The sequence below is a fragment of the Nuphar pumila genome, chromosome 2, assembly GCF_984573655.1.
Source record: "Nuphar pumila chromosome 2, dmNupPumi1.hap1.1, whole genome shotgun sequence".
Taxonomy (NCBI): Eukaryota; Viridiplantae; Streptophyta; class Magnoliopsida; order Nymphaeales; family Nymphaeaceae; genus Nuphar; species Nuphar pumila.
The window spans coordinates 108,052,337-108,066,275 of NC_143250.1; the positions used below are offsets into that span (position 1 = coordinate 108,052,337).

Below are 13,939 nucleotides of genomic sequence, written 5' to 3' on the forward strand. Positions count from 1 at the left end.
ATATATATAGGAAACTTGCTTTAAAGAAACATTAAGAACAGGAAAACATTCACAAATAAATATTTAAAATGAAAATAAATTATTATAAATATATGTATTAGAATATGAAAGTGTTAATTTGAACGAAGCATAGTGTTATGGGATAGGTGATCCCATATTATTTCCAAATGTTGTCAATATTTCACTGCACAAGCTAGCACCACAGAGAGGATAATCGATTCATGTTGATATGTAAAAGCATTGTGTATTAGCATTAGGGTCAGACACCTAGTGGCAGACTTCACCAGAGTTGAGTCAGGCTAAGTGCGAGCCTAGGTTGTTTCAAGCTCTACTCGAAAAAGAAACCATTATTCTAACTAGAGTTGAGCTTGATCTTACAACAAAGTTATAAGAGGCATGTATATATAGACCAAATGGGCAAGACGACACATGGTGCTAATCAGTGAAAAAAAACTGAGACTTGTGAACCCACAAATCAATAAGTGAGAAAAGATCAATTAGAACTCATGCCAATTGTAAAAACACAATGTCTATTGTTGGAAATAAACATGATACGATACCAAAATTGACTCTCATGAAACTAGCAACCAAGCAACCACCTCCCCACCAAAACAATGGGTCTAACAAGGAAATACCCTTCAACCACCGAATAGAATGATGAGGAAAACCCTGAATTCTTATCGCCCATTTTCCCAAAACATATAACAAAGTGACACATGCGTTAACCAAACCCACAAACAAGAATCAAAGTTTAGTATGACCATTTATTCCATCCATATTGGTTGGAATAAACCAATTGAACAAGGGGTTTTGGAAAGGTCCAGTTATAACTTATTTGCATTGGGAAATCAATAATTTTAAGAAGCAGAAAAATTGTAGAAACAAGCAGGCTAGATAATCCATCGAAAACTCCCTTTGAAGGAGAAAAGGGAAAACAAGTAATGGCCTCACCTTTTCCCCACAATTCGTAGATTAGTCATCGGGAAAGAAAATAGAGCAGTCGTGGCTGTTGTGGTTGCCAAACAAACACAGGGACACCAGTGTGTTTGCTCGTGGTTGATGACGGAACAAAAAAAAAGAAAAAGAAGAAGACGGAGGCGGGCAGGCCGACACCACCAACAGTGGGTGGTGGTGGTGTTCCGACAAAGACTCACCACCAGAGGAGTGAGGGTAAGAGGGCTACAAGTGAGTTCTTTGTAAACATCAGAGAGAGATCAGATGGGAAGAGGGGAAACATGAAGTCTTTATAAAAACAAAACTTAGGGGTGATGGGTCTAAATAGGCAAATGAAAGAGGGAGGGTAGTTCGCAAGATAGGGTGGCAATGTGATGGAGTAGGGTGGCAATGTGAAGGAGTATGGGTGCAACTGAGGGTGATGGGAGATGGGATGCCAGTATCAAACATAACTTTAGCATCAAACTTTGCGATAGGAATAGTACATTCTATAACATTGACGTCCTTTTGCAACTCCTTTGCCAAATTCGCATAGACACGTCATGTGGCTCTCTTATGTCCTTGAGCCTGGGGCTGCTGAGGTCGCTGCTACTGGGGTTGTTGGGGTTGCTGCGACCCTCGAGGTGCAGGAGTGGATCCTTCCTAAGTTGACTTCTTAGGACAATCCTTAATGAAGTGCATCATCTCTCTACATCTGATGTAGGCACCAGAGACTCTGTAGCAGACTCCAGAGTGCCTCTTCTTGCAGTGCTGGCCTATCAAATACTGCTAAGGTGGTGGTACATCACCCTGTTGCGCTCTAGCCTTCTTCGTAGGTGGGGCATGACTAGTCTCAATGACAAGTCGAGGGGCCTTATTCCTGCTACTCTTTGACTTGTCGAAGCATCTTGACTGAGTATTCTTGGAAGACTCCTAGTCGTTCTGCGTCAAGGAAACATTGTTACTACCTATAGGAGTTATCTTTGAAAACTGAAGGATAAAATTTTATTCATTCCCACCTAAAGTACCGTGGTCATCTCAATGGCCTGATTGAGATTTTGAGGACGGCTGGTCAGTACACGTGTCCTCAATCCATCACGTAGTTTGTGCACGTACTTCTTGAGTCATGCCTCGTCAGTGGTGTATGTATGCAGACAATACTTCTCCAGGTGTCAGAAATGAGTAGTATACTCTGCCACCTTCATCAAACCCTGGCGAAGATTGAAGAACTCATGCATCTTGCAATCACAAGCGTGTTGTAGAAAGTAGGTATCCAAGAACATCGTCAAAAAGTCCTCCCAGGTGAGGGTGTGTCGCTCGTCAAGGGTGTAGCGCACCTCACGAGATGTCTCCCACCAACTCTTGGCATCACCTTGTAGCAGGTAGGTAGCAAAGAAGACTCACCTCTCAACAAGAACTTTGAGAATCTCGAAGATCTCATCGATGGCTCGCACCCACTCCTCTGCAGCGTCAGGATCCTCCCTCCCAGTGAAGGTAGAAGGACTCAACTCTATGAAGCGTTTGTAAGATTCTCCATGGATTGCGATAGCAGGTGCGAATGACTGATGGCCAGCGCCATTGTCATTACCTCCATTGCCAGCAAGGTTCTGGCAAGTGGCAGTCAAGGTCACGAGGGCTTCCAGAATGAAGTCCCTCTGGTCAGTCCAACTAGGGGGTTGTCGGCTGACCATCTACAAACACATACATAAATACTGATTACTTCTAAGTTTAGCATAAATAAATTTTTTTTATTCATGTGACCCTATCAGATCTAAGTTTTGATTCTTGCAACATTTATTAAAAGAAACAATTATACACATACAATTTCCACAATAAATCATCAAAACTAATAAAAATTGAACATACTTACATTGATGGTGGTCGGTTAGACGAGCTTCGAGTCATTTTTTCCTTATGCTCTGATACCAAGTTGTAACACCTAAAATTTTATCACCTAAAAAATGGTAGAATTGTTTTTAAAATACTTCAACAATACAACAGAAAAATATGTCAGGTCAAAAAATTTGTGTGCTACTTCACATGAACACTTGCAAACACATAATTATGGAATTTAAAATTTAACATATAATTAACCATGCATAAAATAAACTCAGAGTTCCACAATATCTATAATTAATTACAATTATCCTTGAATTAAATTAAAAGAAAATCGGAGTTCAAAATTCTTGTGAAGGCAAAGGAAAGGTAGGCTCGGTCCCCATCACAACCTTTCACATTCGCATGTAAGTATCTACTCATCACTTGAAAAATATTAAACCATATAGGGTCAGACACAACATGTCTTAGTAGAGTAAAATATACTAAACTTGTAAAGCAAAAAATACGAACCAAAATTTTATTAGGATTTTTATAATTTAACATTTAAAATTAAATAAACTACTTACGCAACTGGCATGCATATTCAATTTATTAAATTAGATAATTATGCATCTATTCATTCATTCAGAGAAATTAAAATGCATGAACAATTAATATGTATGACTTACCATATGCAGAAGGAGCTGAATGCATGTGTAAATTCTTACCCTAAATTATATTTTCTTTCTTAAATGATGCATGCAATGTCTAACTAATGCATATATATATTTAAGTTATCACTTCTTAACCCTGCTGATACGACACTAGCTTGACTCTCAAATCAGAACCATGGCTCAGGCGATGTTTTACATACATGGGTGACTTAAGCCTGGCTGGGTCCTCTCACTAAGATGGGTTGAGGGACGATATTACAAAAGAGTTTTCCAACATCTTTTAACCCGATGCATCAGTTTTTCCTCATGAGTATCTTGCCTTCTGCACTGTAGTCTAAATCAAAGGTTTTCTCATAAAATCGTGGGAGGAGACAAGTAACCTTTCATGCTTGAAACTTGCTTGCACCACAAAATTTTGTATCACTTGCCACTCTCCTAGCAAGTATCTTGAAATTTAAATGTCACATATTTACTTGATCTAATTTGTATTTTTCATGAAACATCTAAATTCTTGACCACTTTATGGGCAATGGATGCATTTTTATAAAACATTGAAATCTTTATTAAATCATGCTTTTAACATAAATTTAAGCATATGAGCATATGAAAATCTCATTTATTTTCATACTTAGATTAGCACATATGCATGTACATGGTCAATGCAATAAGAAACATAAATTTGAGCATTCATAACATCACACGTCATTTTCATTATCATCATGAACATATCTGTAGTTAATACCATATTAAAAATAAAATAAAAAACTTGCATTCATTGGACCACTTTGGTCCTTTATCTTTCGGTGTAGGCTTTTTTAGGCATTGTGCCTAACCATCTCATTTAGCAACACATGTCTTATACTAAATACGTGAACTTCTGCACAAAAATGGCTTGCATACACATTTACACATTGCATACTCTTAAAATTTAAGGAATTTATGCAACATACACGCAAACTATGTAAAGATTGACTCTTAGTATAAAGACAACTCTCAATTCACAAAATCCTCAACTCTGTCTGACTGTTACAGGGTTCACAAAAAAACTTATAGTCAACGAACAGATCTGATATTTTCACAAAATGTAGAAAATTTTGTCAGCTTTCCGTAAGAACAAACCGTTCATAAAAAATCCTCTGTATGAGAGAGATACAATCATTTTACTAAATGTATGTGAGATTGTGTTCCAACTATTGCCGAACCAGATTCAAACCAGGAAAAGAGAATAAAATTTCATAAAAGTTAGAAAATTTTGTTAGCTTTCCAACACAATATACCGTTCATCAAAACTCCTCTGGATGAGGGAGTTACAAGCATTTTACTGGTTAGATGTCCGACTGAAAACAATAAATTTTGAGTCTATGCATTTAGGTGGGCCCATACCGGGTCACCCAAATCCATACACCCAAAGATATTTAACGAAATTTTAAATCAAAACAACAGTAGAACTACACATCAAAGTCTGATTTATTTTTATTGAGACAAATTAGATTTTTCTTCAGTCGGTTGGCCAAAAAAATTGATCTATCTCTCACTTGCATTAATTATTCAGAAATAAATTCAGAAAAATACTAAATTAATGAAGTAAATCATAGAATTTACATGCAAATAAAATTCATAAAAATCTACAAAATCATAGAATACTCCTATGCATTCTACCAACTACAAAAAATAAAATCACATGGGTTCATACACGAAATTGATGATATTCTCTAATTTACCAAATTCTTTTCTGAACAACCTGATTTGTCAAAAATTAAGATATCTCAAGATTCTGACCATGGAAATTCATAAAAATTTCTGAGAATATCTAAATCATATACTACCAATTCAATTTGATACTTGCACAAAAAGCATAGCATATTCCACAAAATTTCAAAATTTACAGATTTCTTTTTTGAGAAACCTATTTTTGAGTAAATCGTATTTTCAAAGAGGATTTTCCTTCGGAAAACCCTTCTTTTTCTATGGATTGATAGCCCTAAGCCAAATCCACGTGTATAAGGATTTGTTTAAGGTCTATGGATGTGAAAAACTCATAAAATTCATACCACAAATTTTATTTTATAAGTAGAATATAGACCACCTACCTTTTCTATCGAAAAAATGCTTCTACGATGGTCGATAGGTCTTTTTGCAAGATCCGGTCATTCTACGCATACCACGGTCTGGAGTAGACTTTCCTTAGGCCTTTCTCAACAACGTGAATCCCTCCCTCTTATTGGAACAAGGGAGAAACACCAATGGTATTGAGAAAAGAGAGAAGGAAGAGAGGGTTTTGAGAGGGGGGAGAGAGAGAGCTTGTGAGAAAAATCTCGAAGGGGCAAAATAGGAGGGTTATGAGCTCATCCTCTATTTTTATAAGATCTTGAATTAGGTCAAGGGCTGGGATAAATCCTAGCCCTTGATCTAATCAATTTTTTTTTCTAAATCTCTATGTCTTCTTCTAGCCTTTTCTTTTTTTTTTTAAAGCCTTTTCTTCCTTCTTTTTTTATAAGTATAGACTTTATAACATAGTATAATATATGTATTATAACTACCCTAATTAAAGATTAGAGGGTCTCCATGGGGCTGGTCGACCCTCTCTATGGAGTCTCTCTTTCTTATTTAAAAAAACAACAACTTGCTTGCTTGACAAGCAAGTTGACTATTTCAACTCTTTTCTTTTTTTTCCCCTTTTAACTTTCATTTTTTTTCTTACTTTCCTAATCTCCCAAGGGAGGTCCAGCCCTTGCTGGACCTTCTAGGTTCTTCCAAAAATCCATGCCCCGCCTATGGAGCTCTTTTTAAATTTTTTAGCAACTTTGATTGTTTTAACATTTTCTACTTGTTTTTAGCAAGTTTTATTTTCACTTTATTTTCAAAGTTGTTTTTATTTTTACCAATTTAAACTTTAAGTTGGGATTCCACATAGGATGGGAGGGCCCACCTATGGTCTCCTATCATTTTATAAATTTTAGTTAATTTTTGAAATCCATTCCATGAAATTCAAGCTAAATTTATTCCAAATTAGACTAAAATATTTTATAAATTGATTCAAAATTCACATAAAATTTTAATGAATGTAATTTAAGAAAATTCATGCCTAAATAATTTTTATTAATATAATTTCAATATTTTGAGCATATTAATTATCTATTTTAATTAATTCCTCTATAGTTAGAATCCAAATTTTATCGATGCCTTAAATTTTTTGAGAATTCTAGGCATGTAGGATTAAATACGTTTTTAATTATTATTTTTCATTCTTAAAATTTCTCAACTACTTCACAAACACCTTTAGTACATTTCTAGCTAAAATTTTTAAAAATTTAAATTTTATCACATAATACAAAAATTCAAGAAAAGGTCTTGAAAAATCGCCGATGTTACAAAGGTGACGTGCACTACCTACTCCTGCCAGACAAGTGGAGACCTCTTTGGTAAGATGAATCCATTTTTTGATTATATACTTGACATATATATAGAAGGCCTATGGACCAGCCCGTTAGCTCGTAGGATGGGCTGGTCTGATCCAAGATTTTGTTAGTTCATGTTTAAGCCCAGGTTGAGTCGGGCCTTCTTTCAAAAGCTAGATCAGATCCATTGAAGCTGGGAAATGGGCCAACCAGGCTATTGTCTTGCACTACTTCAGAGAAAATAAAAGATCTACTGCCTAACCACAGAAAGACCTGACCAATTCAGGGCACTATCAACTGGCAGTGCAACTCGATCAAATCTCTCAGTCCTCCAATTTAGATCCAGTACTTATTTTCAGAAACAATTTACTATAAATATAGGGATGACAATGGATTGGAGAAATGGGGTCCTGCCCGCCTCGCCTCATTTGGACTGGAGATGGAGGACATGAAACAGGGATGTAGTAAAATGCTAAAATACTCTTTCGGGATGGCATTGGACCGAAGCAAAACAGAGCCCTGCTTCACCTCAGCCAGTGGCGTAGCTAGAATTTATGTGAGGGGGGGGGGGGGGGGCAAACAGGGGTGTAGCAAAAAAAATGGTGTGATAGTCGGGGGTTCAGGGGCAGCGCCCCCGAAATTTTTTTTTTGAGATAAAATAAAAAATGGCTACAATTATTAATAAAAATCTATTTTATATGGACAAATCAAACTATTTGCTGCAGTCAGGGATGAGCTGGGCTAGGACTGGGCTTTTAAAAAAAAAAATTAACTGTTCCCCCCCCCCCCCCCCAGCTCCGCCTCTGACCACCAAGATTGGTCGTAGAACCCAGAAAAAGCTTTAAGCTAAAAAATTAATACATTTTTTATGACACCGATGATGACCAACATGCACCATATGCAGAATTCAAGCAAAAAGAGTATAAAAATGCCTGTTAGACAAAAAATACAAACGCCCAATTATTAAAATCTGTCAATGGCCATAGTTACTCACTACAAGAATCCTAGACAATCAAGAACAAGCAATTCACTCACACCACTATCTGGTAGATAAAGATACACTATCTGTTGCCTTCGTTACATTGATAGACATCCATACCTTGTTTTAGCAGCAGGCACAAAAAGAGAGTCCTATGCACGCACGATGACCAAGAAAGGATCACAAGATTGACTCTTCCAATGAGGTTGCACCCAAAAAGGAGGAAAGAAACTAGACCCACGTTCAGTTGTGCCCCAAAAAGAAAGGACCAAGAACCAAATTGAAGGGTTAGCATGTATTGCTCCTGTAGAATGGATAACTGGATACTGTATCACCAGAGCCACTGAACATGAACAAAACCCACCCTCAAATTTAGGAGATAAGAGGGTCTTCTTCAAACTGCTAGCGATGGTCGCCGGAGATTGGCGAAGGTCCGACTGACTGCGACACCGGTGCCTCGCGTCGCCGAAGATTACATCAGAGAGGGAGAAGCTCGGAGGGGGGCACCGCCACCACGGGTTCACCGAAGGGAGGCCGGCGGCACTGCAGAGCACAGGGGTTGCCGGCGAATGGGGTTGCCGCCTTGCCTGTGACAGAAGGGGAACGCCGGAACGGAGGGGCAAAGCTTTAGAAAACTGGCGAGGGTTTTACCCCTCGCCCCTTTTGGCAGGCTCTAGACTCATCGAGAGCTCGGGTCCCGGTCGACTCGGTTTCACGAGTCCCGATTCGACTCGGTTTTCCGAGTCATGAGTCGATTCAGTTTCAAATTTTAGGGTGGGTGGTCGCCCACCCATGCCCACCCCTGGCTCCGCCACTGTTCGTTTGGCTCCGCCACTCGTCGTAACTGGGCGTTTCTTCAGCCCCAAGGGCTCCAGGCCCAAACTTTCATAAACAAACGACCGTGAGAAAGATCAGTGGGGCCACATAAATTGATGCAGCCCCACCCGTTTCATACGAAATCGGGTGAGGGCTCGTTCTTGTGAAAGTCGTGTCCCATGTGTAGGGATTAACAAACGCCTTCATTTGTTTTGCAATGGACTGCTGGGGAAACCACCTCGGGGATGAGATTCCAACTCGATCGATTGTATGTACAATTAATTGTAGCATATATATATATATATATGATACGTGTTAAATGAAACATTTTATAAGATTTTCAATTAGATTACTAAAAATTGACAATTGAATCATACATTTATGATAGAAAAAAATGATATTTGGAGCTTTAAAAGTTTATAAAAAACACCAAAAATCTGAAAATATTTTATTTAGCACAAATCTTGTATCATATATATAAGAGTGGTAGTTGCTTACCACTTTTTTCATTTTAACGGGTTTTTCATGTTTTCTTTAAATATGACTATACGGCCTACCAGGATCTACCAGGATTTTGAAGGGATTTTTCATGTACATGCTTGATTATATAAGAATTGACTCTTGGATCGTTCAATTAAAAAACATTGGTCTAAATCTCTATAAATATTCAAAGCTTAAAAATTAAATTTTTTTTATCAGAAAACATAATCCAAATATGGTTTCCCAGCCGCATCAGATTTTTCTAAAATCAAATTGGAAACACCTATCCTCTCGTGATAGGTTGACAGTAGGCTAGAAAAGTGCGGAGTGACCAGAAAAAATACTTTTAGCTGCGGTCTCAGACCACCTTTAAATATCTCACTTGTGTGAAAAAGTCCCCGCTGATCTGCGTGCGATCAGCGGCACTCCATCGTCCATTGTAGGAGTGGACGAAAAGCCATCCACTTTACTCCTCTCTCTCTCTCTCTCTCTCTCTCTCTATATATATATATATATATATATATATACAGACGGATCAAGCATGATGCAGTCCATATCCGATCCGTTTGCGCTCTTACTACCAGCCAAAAAGGACTGGTGGTTCTTATACTGGATCAAATGTCAAATGTTTGGATTCCTTTGGTTTTGTTTTTTTCCTTTTACCTTCTATATCATTTTTAATTTTTCTTCTAGTATGCCACGCGAGAGAACTGTGGCTAACCGTTACTTTTGAAAATAAACCAACGAATTCAAATATTCAACGGTCAATATTCAAACCACATGACCCATCTAGTCTTTGCACCATTTACTCAAATTCAATGCCCTCTCGGTTCCAGTTTATTTCGACGAAATTACGAAATTGTCCCTCCAACTAATGCCCCCAGTACAAAAAATTATCACGGCTCAGCTCTTTGACTTCTAAGTCAAGTTAGGAGGAGTCAATTTAGCTGGACTGAGCCGAGCCAAGCCGACCTACACTGCATGTAGTGTTTGCCAGTGTCATGACTCTCCTTCTCTTAGATTGCATTATTAAATTTAGCCCACACGGGCTCTACTCATCTGTTTAGGGTGACTTGTGTTGTGAATGTTACCAAGCTGAAGGGTCGTCATGAGCCAAAAACTGATAAGCGGAATCCCTTATGGCCTGTAAACTTGCATTGTCGAAGCTTGGCTTGTTTTGCTTGATATGTTCTCGAGTCAGAAGTTGAGCTAGTGCTCAAGCTTGAGCCAAGATAATCTTATTTAACATAAAGAAAGACAAGGTGAGCCCGAACTTGAGCGGCTTGGCTTAGTTACCAGACTTGGGTTAAAACACAAGCCAAGAACAAGTTTTAATTTGTAACAATTGAACGAGGAGAGGTTTTGACCGGCGTGTTCTCTAATTTAGAGGGTAATTTTGTAATTTCCAATCAAGCTCTTCCCTTCCTTCCCTACCCCGTCCCGCGTCCGGATGTCGTATAAAACGAGAAGTGGAACAAGCAAACCAAACGAGATTCGATCCTTAAGCCTCACGGCCGAGCGAATCGATCGTCATCCTCGTCGATGAGTGGAGAATCCGGATGGGGTCCGGCGGGAGCAAATGCGGCGAGAAGCGGGCAGGAAAGGTGAGGCCGGCGGCGTTCGACAGCGCCGAGATCGTAATACCCACCGGGTTCCGGTGCCCGATCTCGCTGGACCTCATGAAGGACCCGGTGACGCTGTGCACCGGAATAACCTACGACCGTCAGAGCATCGAGACGTGGCTCGACGCCGGAAACCTCACCTGCCCCGTCACGAAGCAGCTGCTGCAGAGCACCGACCTCGTCCCTAACCACGCCCTCCGCCGGATGATCCAGAGCTGGTGCGTCGAGAACCGATCAGCCGGAATCGAGCGGATCCCAACTCCCCGGATTCCGCTGACCCAGTCGCAGGTAGCCGAGATCCTCTTGCGGATCGAGTCCGCGGGCCGCCGGGGCAGCCCGGCGTGTTTCGCCGCCGAAGTGGATCGGATCCGGCTGCTGGCAAAGGAGAGCGAGCGGAACCTCCGTTGCGCGGCCGAAGTCGGCGCCGGCGCCGTGCTCGCGGCAGCGTTCGCGGCCTTCTGCGATCGGTTCTCGGACTCGGAGTCGGACCCGGACCCGGCTGCGGCGGTGGAGGCCACCCTCGCGGCTCTGACGGCCGTGGGCCCGCTCCACTCGGGGTCTCTTTCCCACGTGTGGACGCGCGAGTGCATGCGCCGGCTCGCCAGGGTGCTGCAACGGGGGAGCCTGGAGGGGAGATGGAACGCGGCGTTGCTAATGAGGGAGATTCTGGAAGGAGACGAGGGGAAGGTTCTAGAAGGAGACAACAGCAAGATTCTAGAAGCGTCGGGGGTGGTGGAGGGGCTCGCGTGGGCCGTCCGAGAGCCGATCTGCCAGGCGGCGACGAGGGCGTCGCTCACGGCTATCTACCGAATGGCGTCCGCGAGCGATCGGATCGCTTCTCGGGTCGTGGAGTCGGGTCTCGTGCCGGTGCTCCTAGAGATCCTGCCGGGCTGCGAGCGCGGGGTGTGCGAGAAGGCGCTGGCAGTGCTCGACCTGGCGTGCGCGACGGAGGAGGGGAGGCAGCGGGCCTGCGCGAACGCGCTAGCAGTGCCGGTGCTGGTGAAGATGTTCAGGGTGTCGGATCTGTCGACGGAGCTGGCGGTGTCGGTGGTGTGGAGGCTGTGCAGGGGGGCCAGGGACGAGGGCGTGGCAGTGGAGGCACTCTCGATGGGGGCGTTCCAAAAGCTGTTGCTGCTGCTGCAGGTCGGATGCGGGGCGCGGACCAAGGAGAAGGCCACGGACTTGCTCAGGATGATGAACGCGTACAGGGACAGGTGCGAGTGCGTGGACTCGGGGGACTTGAAAGAGCTCAAGAGGTCGGCCTGAGGACTGAGCTTGAGCTCTCCCGAATTCGGTTAGTTGGGGTCTCCTTGGTTTCATGCTTGCATGTGTTTGTTGATAATTGGTATTATCTTTATCTTCATCTATGTGCGTGCGAGGCCCAGAGATAGAGAGTTGAAGATTTACAGATGATTTTTTAGAGAGGTGGGTGACGACGATGTACAGATAGACACTGTATCGGGGATTTGCTTTAGATGTCTATTTGAACTTTTTTTTTTTTTTTGAAAGGGGTTAGGAAGACCCCCACAAGTTATTATTCAACATAACCACTGGGTTTTGAACCTGTAACGTCCCACCACAAGGAGACGTGCACTGGCAGCTACTACCAACCACCCGGAGCCCCCGTTCGAAACCTTTCGTGGGGGTTTTCTGTTACCGAGTTTGCTGAACTTCTCTTTTTCCTTTTACCTTTGGGCTGTTGCGTTTTGTATATATTTATAGAGATATTAACGAGATGATGTAAGAAGTTTGGTCAGCTTCATGAAGCTTTTAAATTTCATGTTTGATTGAGAGAGAGAGAGAGAGAGAGAGAGAGAGATCATTTCTTCTCATGATTCTAATCTTGGCCTACAACCAAACAGTGAAACACTGCATGTAACTTTCAGATTTTCAAAAGGAAAATGTACAAGTTCGATCTTTTCTCTTTTTTTTTTCTTCCTCCCTCGTGAACAAATGCTATCACGCATATGTTTATTACTGTGGAGATGTGATCCAGTAGTCGAGCCGAGTACTTTGCAAGCGCCATGCATCGTGGGTCCCACCCAGATGGTGGGTGATCCATGCATCCTGGTGGGTCTCCCCTCAGGATGGAACACGTGGTTCACATATGAATTTGTTATGTGTAAATAGAAAAAATAGAAAACTTTTGAGGGATAATTAAATATATTATGACCAATAAATCTGTGTGTTGCGTGCCGTCAAGACATTAAATCTTAAATTAATGATTTTTCATATCATATTTTATTAAACTCATGGTAAAGAGACCCTATGGATATATTTTTTGAGAGAAAATGCAAATAACTTTTATTAATTTGCAAAAACACGATACAATCGAATAATACAGACTGTACAATACTATTAAGCACAGAGTATAGAGTGCATTTGGTAGGCAGTGAGCGTTTTGAAACTACTTTCCCTTCGCTGCCATTGAAGCTTCCTTCCTAGAAATTCTGTTATAAATGACCTGAATATTAGGGATCACCCCTTCAAAAAAAGCCTCATTTTGGTGTATCCATATCTGTCTCCAAGTTACTAAGATCCAACGCCTCTATTCCTTACCATTCCATTCCCACCACTGTGTCGACTAGAGATGAGCAGCAGGTCCTGTGGCCAACTAAGCTGGGCTGGTGAACTTGATATGCAGTTTCCTAAACCAGCTGCACTCCGCAAACAGGTGCTTCCAACATTGAACACTCTTCTCACATGGTTGAAGGATTTGTTGCTTTTTAATCAATAAATTAAAAACCATTTTTGACAACTATTAAAAATATTGTTTCCTATTTGTCAATGTCGTGTCATCGTGTCCAACTCTTGTCACCCATGATACGCTCTCCAAATGGGTGCCGTTGTGAGCAAGTAGAGAAAATGAGAACCGAAACCCAACCAGCATAATTTAAAAATTGTTTTAAAATAAGAACTTTTACTCAAAGGCACACATAAAAAAATTACTTGTGAGGGTTGGGTTGGGTCAATCGGCCAGTATATATCAGTCAAAATAATAGTTCGAAACCTACCCAAATATATTATACTAGGTTAGGTCGAATTTGTTGATCCAGATAACATTGGTATGATTAACCCATATCCAGAAAATCCAGATTGGGGTCGGGTCAGATACCTGACACGATCCGATTCATCGACAGACCCACAATGACCAAAACGTCTCCATCTCAACTAATTAGTAAACACGTGAATGAAAGTTGAAACTCTCCTAAAAGCATC

At 41.1% G+C, this 13,939-nt stretch overlaps 1 pseudogene; it reads left to right on the plus strand.

The window, feature by feature from the left end:
- The first annotated feature begins 10,657 nt into the window (after window positions 1-10,657).
- LOC149846630 (U-box domain-containing protein 21 pseudogene) lies at window positions 10,658-12,476 on the plus strand (annotated as a pseudogene).
- Window positions 12,477-13,939: the final 1,463 nt, after the last annotated feature.